Source organism: Mytilus galloprovincialis, chromosome 13 (assembly GCF_965363235.1).
Source record: "Mytilus galloprovincialis chromosome 13, xbMytGall1.hap1.1, whole genome shotgun sequence".
NCBI lineage: Eukaryota > Metazoa > Mollusca > Bivalvia > Mytilida > Mytilidae > Mytilus > Mytilus galloprovincialis.
Window position 1 is genome coordinate 14,694,418 of NC_134850.1, and position 9,158 is coordinate 14,703,575.

Here is a 9,158-nt window from a genome sequence, read left to right on the forward strand (position 1 = left end):
GGTCATCACTTAAAAAAATCCTACTTTCATCTAGAGAAACAATACCATTGATATTTTTCAAAATTAATAATCTATTCAATAAATTATAAGAGAAGTATTATGTAGAAAAACGTTAGTTCATACAAAATCTTTTTCATATTTGCACATGACGTCAGAACAACGTTTTATTTAACTTTTTTAAAGGTAGTCCATGGTACATACAAATTTTAATGCCTAATGGAAAACAGGAACATATTAACATTGATAATTGACATCGACAAATAGCATTTCTTGAATACTTTAATAGTTGAAAAGTTTTCAAAGAGTATCTGAAATGCATAGCTAATAAATCAAACCAAATATGCAGCCATGAAAAAATTCGTTTCAGTTTTCAAGGATTCGACGTGTCACTGAGTTTTCTTAAAATGAATTCAAACTATCTCAATACAAGATACCTTTTTATTTAATATAGTTAATGGAGTTTGATATATTACTCAATTAGTGCAAGCGTGTTGTAGAACAAATTCCTAAAATTGAGACATGACCGTTATGGTATCTATGATGAGTTTATTTTCATACCAAATGAAACGTCGAAAACATTATAGCAAATTAAAATAAAGTTACCAAATATTACAAGAACTATTTCCATGGTATTTCATTACAACTACCTACATTTTGACAAAAACATAAATCAGTGCAAGTAAGACCCTGCTCCTTGCAAACACGTGCTGCCTAGCATGTTTTCCCCCTTACATGAACTAATTAGATCTTGTAGAAAGTCCGATGCCATTTGTCCCTCAAAGAAAACTGGCTCTAACGTGTCATGTTGCGCAGTTTTCCAACAAAGGCACATGGGGAGCCATTACTTCGGTTGGCTAGATTTGCCGACAACCAAACTTTGCTTTGCCACATTGTGCGTAGTACGTGATGCTTAAATACAAATTCACATGCCGAAAGCTTTTCGGTTGAATTGTTTTACACTGTCTTATCGGGGCCTTTTATAGCTGACTGCGGTATGGCCATTTGGGATTTGCTCATTGTTGAAGGCCGTAAGGTGACCTAAGGCTACATGATTACCGAAACGGCTTGTTTTTGTCCTAAAGAGGTTGAATACCGACTTTTAACCGATTCCAAAAAAAACTTGAAGTGAAGTCACACCAACCCAGAGCATGAACGACCGGCATAATAAGACTTTAAATGGAGTAAGTATGTTATTACAATTTGACACCAGGCACTCTGCGAGAGTAGCACATTTTCTCCGAATGTCATGCGAAATATTCATTGATACTGAAGAAAATGTTTCAAAAGACTTTGTCAAGAGACAAGTAACAAAATTTATCAAATAGGTTGACAACATTGCTTCTGACATTTCCAACGATATGCATTTGTACTTGGTTATTTGCACGATAATAATACCTAGATATATAAATATTTTCCATTTTTTGTCATAAAATTGAGGCTGCTTCATAAAGTACATACATACCGATTTGTCGTTGGTTTTGGTGGAGCTACATGTACTTAAGTCGGCTTTTATCCAACCATTTTTATGCCCCACCTACGATAGTAGAGGGGCATTATGTTTTCTTGTCTGTGGCTCCGTTCGTTCGTCCGTCCGTCCGTCCGTTCGTTCGTCCGCAGGTTAAAGTTTTTGGTCAAGGTAGTTTTTGATGAAGATAAAGTCCAATCAACTTGAAACTTAGTACACTTGTTGCTTATGATATGATCTTTCTAATTTTAAAGCCAAATTAGACTTTTGACCCCAATTTCACGGTCAACTGAACATATAAAATGAAAGTGGGATTTTCAGGTTAAAGTTTTTGGTCAAGGTAGTTTTTGATGAAGCTTAAGTCCAATCAACTTGAAACTTAGTACACTTGATGCTTATGATATGATATTTCTAATTCTAAAGTCAAATTAGATTGTTGACCCCAATTTCACGGTCCATGGAACATCGAAAATGATAGTGCCAGTGGGGCATCCGTGTACTTTGGACACATTCTTGTTAATTATGCTTTGATGTTATTCGCTGTCTTAACCGCGTCTCCAATGAAAATATCGCTAGCAAATACAATGCTAGATTTATATTGTCCTTGTTGAGCAAAAAAGGCAATGGCATCCCTGTAGTACCTCTCAAGTTTAGCCTTATGTTTAGAGGAATTACAGTATGTCTTACTTATTTTATCAGGTAAAAAAGACTGATACCTTGATGATTAAACAAGAGACTTTTTGTCAAGAATAAGGTCTTTTTTGGCATCTAGCGGGACCCGTTTTAACGAGATTGTTAAATTGTCCATGTGATTAAATAAAAAAACAAATCAAACACACCTGAAAACCAAACGAACCCGAAAATGAAATTCACTTTCCCAGTTCAATTCAACAAAAACGAGTATACAACAATACCAAACAACATAAATTAATCACAAGGCTTTGGAAATTATAAAATGAACAAGAAATATGCTTAAAAATGACTACAAATGACCTTCGCTAAATCGCTGAATGTGTGACTATAACTAGAAACCACAACAATGTCGGTAAATCTGTGACAAATATTCGGACTTGAAATCTGGATAAAAAGCAGATATTTAGTCAAATATTTATATTTTTAGGAATTAACTTCAAAAAGTAAATCGGGTCGATTGAAGTATTATACGGCGGCTTCATTGTTGTGCCTTTAAAATATACCTATACTGCACGTGCAAATAATGCTAGATGAAAAACGATGATTTTTACAGTGTTATTTTCAACCATTTTCAGATGCATTAAGCATTAAATTTAGGACTATTTGGAAATGCCCTTACATTGTATGAAGTTCACGAATAACTTTATTTACCTATTTCATTCAAAAATTATTTTTTAGAACGGGTTTGTTGTGAAATTTGACTACCGAATCGGCAGTGGGGTATGCGATGCAAGTTGGGTAACGTCAGTAAAGGCTATTTTAAACGTCATTTGTACCACATTTGATATTGACGACAAATATTTTTCTAAAGCTGAATAATCGATAAACATTTTAGGACCTTAAAATTCCATGAGGTATTTAGGTAATTTATAATCGTTAACTAAGCGACTTTTTCAACATTCGCCGCTCCACTATTACAAGATCACAAAGATTCGTGTCCAGTGGCACATATTACAGTCATATCGGGATTCATCATTACACGATGCTGGAAAATTCCTATTGTCAAATTCAATTTCAAATGCATAGATTCTTGCTCAATAAAAGATAAGATCTGTGTGTGAAACGTCTGATATATACAATGATTGATTTATTCATTATTGGTCTTTAACGCCACTTTTATTATTATTTGCTATTTCATGGCGACCAGCTATATAATGGTGAAGAAAGCTGGTGCACCAGGAGAAAACTACTGACATTCGGCTGGAACATGTCAAACATAGTTTTGGAGTCGGACCAAGCTTCGAACTCTGAAATAAGCAATGAAGCAATACTTTGTACTAATGAAAGAAGCTTTTTTCTCACTTGATCAAGTTTCCGTTTGATAGATAGTTTTGTTTTTTATCTTTCAAATTAAATATATAGCAAGAGGTTTTAAAAAGAGTGTAAAAAAAAGAACAGTAGCCGAGTGCATAGTTCGTTTTAATACATTTTTGTCGTTGGGATGCTATGTCGTTGAGTGAAAAAAAAACTCGCATATATCTGGCTTCCATTCAAACCAAACACATATCTTTTGGTATTTATATTGCTAGATTGCTGTTTCCTTGACGTTTACCCCATATTGCATATTGATGCACACAAGACACACGTATATATAATATATATATTAAAACATGAAATTAAGGTGTTATGTCATGCGTAAATAAGCCAGAGAAAAAAGCAAACGAGAAACTCAAAGAACTCAGTAGAAAAAGACGGAATGATTTGATGTTTAAGATTGACCTGTTTGGTCGCTCGTAATCGGTTGTCTATGAATATAGTTCCTGTAATTTTTTATGAAGGTAAGCTATTAATGCTGTGGGTTTTTTTTACATAGAAAAATCTATAATGGCTAAAAGTTTTATTCATGTTATTTCTTTAATAGTGAACTTTGTGATATTTTTATTATGCTGTAGATCATTGAGCCATTGTTGGACTACGTGTTTAAGTTGTACGAAGGGCAACTCTGCCTTTTCAAGCAGCGACTTTTCGCATGTGTCTTGTGACTTCATTTCATATCTAACCAGTTCCGATTAAATAAATTTTTGAGTTTACGCCAAGACTAGCATCATCTTTAACTTTTGTTTCATTCTACAGACTGTGTACCTCGAATGTTTTAACTAAAAAAAATATATCTTCACTGGGAACCACAGAGCTGAAACATGCCCACTTCAGTTTAGCAGGGACAATACTCTGTAACCCATTTTTGACATTTTTTCACATTGGATCTTTAAAGACACTGTCAGTGGTTCACAGTATTGCTTGTCAAAGACATATCTATTAAGATAGTGAATGCTGCATTCGAAGAGGGACTGCTCGATTCTTTCTCGGAAATTTTGCAATCGTCAGAAATCTAAAACATCCTTTTCTATTCAAAAAAGATATTCTACATTATAAGGTGTCGACTTTAAGTTAGCAATGGAACTTAAATAATAACTAATGTTTAACTAAGTACAAGACTTTTACAAGAGGTTGCCACATATGTAATATGATGGACACATCAACCTTCAAAAATAGGTCCCTTCTATGTTGCTTGGTCCTTGCCATTCTAAGGTATTACTAAATACCTAGGTTTTCTTTAGAATGGTAGATAAAAGTTGAAAGCTAAGTTGCTTTAATTTTCTCCCATTCTTCTACGTATTACAAGATCACAAAGATTAAGATTCGTGTCCAGTGGCACATATTACAGTCATATCGGGATTCATCATTACACGATGCTGGAAAATTCCTATTGTCAAATTCAATTTCAAATGCATAGATTCTTGCTCAATAAAAGATAAGATCTGTGTGTGAAACATCTGATATATACAATGATTGATTTATTCATTATTGGTCTTAAACGCCACTTTTATTATTATTTGCTATTTCATGGCGACCAGCTATATAATGGTGAAGAAAGCTGGTGCACCAGGAGAAAACTACTGACATTCGGCTGGAAAATGTCAAACATAGTTTTGGAGTCGGACCAAGCTTCTAACTCTGAAATAAGCAATGAAGCAATAATTTGTACTAATGAAAGAAGCTTTTTTCTCACTTGATCCAGTTTTCGTTTGATAGATAGTTTTGTTTTTTATCTTTCAAATTGATTATAGCAAGAGGTTTTAAAAAGAGTGTAAAAAAAAAGAACAGTAGCCGAGTGCATAGTTCGTTTTAATACATTTTTGTCGTTGGGATGCTATGTCGTTTAAGATTGACCTGTTTGGTCGCTCGTAATCGGTTGTCTATGAATATAGTTCCTGTAATTTTTTATGAAGGTAAGCTATTAATGCTGTGGGTTTTTTTTACATAGAAAAATCTATAATGGCTAAAAGTTTTATTCATGTTATTTCTTTAATAGTGAACTTTGTGATATTTTTATTATGCTGTAGATCATTGAGCCATTGTTGGACTACGTGTTTAAGTTGTACGAAGGGCAACTCTGCCTTTTCAAGCAGCGACTTTTCGCATGTGTCTTGTGACTTCATTTCATATCTAACCAGTTCCGATTAAATAAATTTTTGAGTTTACGCCAAGACTAGCATCATCTTTAACTTTTGTTTCATTCTACAGACTGTGTACCTCGAATGTTTTAACTAAAAAAAATATATCTTCACTGGGAACCACAGAGCTGAAACATGCCCACTTCAGTTTAGCAGGGACAATACTCTGTAACCCATTTTTGACATTTTATCACATTGGATCTTTAAAGACACTGTCAGTGGTTCACAGTATTGCTTGTCAAAGACATATCTATTAAGATAGTGAATGCTGCATTCGAAGAGGGACTGCTCGATTCTTTCTCGGAAATTTTGCAATCGTCAGAAATCTAAAACATCCTTTTCTATTCAAAAAAGATATTCTACATTATAAGGTGTCGACTTTAAGTTAGCAATGGAACTTAAATAATAACTAATGTTTAACTAAGTACAAGACTTTTACAAGAGGTTGCCACATATGTAATATGATGGACACATCAACCTTCAAAAATAGGTCCCTTCTATGTTGCTTGGTCCTTGCCATTCTAAGGTATTACTAAATACCTAGGTTTTCTTTAGAATGGTAGATAAAAGTTGAAAGCTAAGTTGCTTTAATTTTCTCCCATTCTTCTACGTATTACAAGATCACAAAGATTAAGATTCGTGTCCAGTGGCACATATTACAGTCATATCGGGATTCATCATTACACGATGCTGGAAAATTCCTATTGTCAAATTCAATTTCAAATGCATAGATTCTTGCTCAATAAAAGATAAGATCTGTGTGTGAAACATCTGATATATACAATGATTGATTTATTCATTATTGGTCTTAAACGCCACTTTTATTATTATTTGCTATTTCATGGCGACCAGCTATATAATGGTGAAGAAAGCTGGTGCACCAGGAGAAAACTACTGACATTCGGCTGGAAAATGTCAAACATAGTTTTGGAGTCGGACCAAGCTTCTAACTCTGAAATAAGCAATGAAGCAATAATTTGTACTAATGAAAGAAGCTTTTTTCTCACTTGATCCAGTTTTCGTTTGATAGATAGTTTTGTTTTTTATCTTTCAAATTGAATATAGCAAGAGGTTTTAAAAAGAGTGTAAAAAAAAAGAACAGTAGCCGAGTGCATAGTTCGTTTTAATACATTTGTGTCGTTGGGATGCTATCTCGTTGAGTGAAAAAAGAACTCGCATATATCTGGCTTCCATTCAAACCAAACACATATCTTTTGGTATTTATATTGCTAGATTGCTGTTTCCTAGACGTTTACCCCATATTGCATATTGATGCACAAGACACACGTATATATAATATATATATTAAAACATGAAATTAAGGTGTTATGTCATGCGTATATAAGCCAGAGAAAAAAGCAAACGAGAAACTCAAAGAACTCAGTAGAAAAAGACGGAATGATTTTATGTTTAAGATTGACCTGTTTGGTCGCTCGTAATCGGTTGTCTATGAATATAGTTCCTGTAATTTTTTAAGAAGGTAAGTTATTAATGCTGTGGGTTTTTTTACATATAAAAATCTATAATGGCTAAAAGTTTTATTCATGTTATTTCTTTAATTGTGAACTTTGTGATATTTTTATTATGCTGTAGATCATTGAGCCATTGTTGGACTACGTGTTTAAGTTGTACGAAGGGCAACTCTGCCTTTTCAAGCAGCGACTTTTCGCATGTGTCTTGTGACTTCATTTCATATCTAACCAGTTCCGATTAAATAAATTTTTGAGTTTACGCCAAGACTAGCATCATCTTTAACTTTTGTTTCATTCTACAGACTGTGTACCTCGAATGTTTTAACTAAAAAAAAATATCTTCACTGGGAACCACAGACCTGAAACATGCACACTTCAGTTTAGCAGGGACAATACTCTGTAACCCATTTTTGACATTTTTTTCACATTGGATCTTTAAAGACACTGTCAGTGGTTCACAGTATTGCTTGTCAAAGACATATCTATTCAGATAGTGAATGCTGCATTCGAAGAGGGACTGCTCGATTCTTTCTCGGAAATTTTGCAATCGTCAGAAATCTAAAACATCCTTTTCTATTCAAAAAAGATATTCTACATTTTAAGGTGTCGACTTTAAGTTAGCAATGGAACTTAAATAATAACTAATGTTTAACTAAGTACAAGACTTTTACAAGAGGTTGCCTCATATGTAATATGATGGACACATCAACCTTCAAAAATAGGTCCCTTCTATGTTGCTTGGTCCTTGCCATTCTAAGGTATTACTAAATACCTAGGTTTTCTTTAGAATGGTAGATAAAAGTTGAAAGCTAAGTTGCTTTAATTTTCTCCCATTCTTCTACGTATTACAAGATCACAAAGATTAAGATTTGTGTCCAGTGGCACATATTACAGTCATATCGGGATTCATCATTACACGATGCTGGAAAATTCCTATTGTCAAATTCAATTTCAAATGCATAGATTCTTGCTCAATAAAAGATAAGATCTGTGTGTGAAACGTCTGATATATACAATGATTGATTTATTCATTATTGGTCTTTAACGCCACTTTTATTATTATTTGCTATTTCATGGCGACCAGCTATATAATGGTGAAGAAAGCTGGTGCACCAGGAGAAAACTACTGACATTCGGCTGGAAAATGTCAAACATAGTTTTGGAGTCGGACCAAGCTTCTAACTCTGAAATAAGCAATGAAGCAATAATTTGTACTAATGAAAGAAGCTTTTTTCTCACTTGATCCAGTTTTCGTTTGATAGATAGTTTTGTTTTTTATCTTTCAAATTGAATATAGCAAGAGGTTTTAAAAAGAGTGTAAAAAAAAAGAACAGTAGCCGAGTGCATAGTTCGTTTTAATACATTTGTGTCGTTGGGATGCTATCTCGTTGAGTGAAAAAAGAACTCGCATATATCTGGCTTCCATTCAAACCAAACACATATCTTTTGGTATTTATATTGCTAGATTGCTGTTTCCTAGACGTTTACCCCATATTGCATATTGATGCACAAGACACACGTATATATAATATATATATTAAAACATGAAATTAAGGTGTTATGTCATGCGTATATAAGCCAGAGAAAAAAGCAAACGAGAAACTCAAAGAACTCAGTAGAAAAAGACGGAATGATTTATGTTTAAGATTGACCTGTTTGGTCGCTCGTAATCGGTTGTCTATGAATATAGTTCCTGTAATTTTTTAAGAAGGTAAGTTATTAATGCTGTGGGTTTTTTTACATATAAAAATCTATAATGGCTAAAAGTTTTATTCATGTTATTTCTTTAATTGTGAACTTTGTGATATTTTTATTATGCTGTAGATCATTGAGCCATTGTTGGACTACGTGTTTAAGTTGTACGAAGGGCAACTCTGCCTTTTCAAGCAGCGACTTTTCGCATGTGTCTTGTGACTTCATTTCATATCTAACCAGTTCCGATTAAATAAATTTTTGAGTTTACGCCAAGACTAGCATCATCTTTAACTTTTGTTTCATTCTACAGACTGTGTACCTCGAATGTTTTAACTAAAAAAAAATATCTTCACTGGGAACCACAGACCTGAAACATGC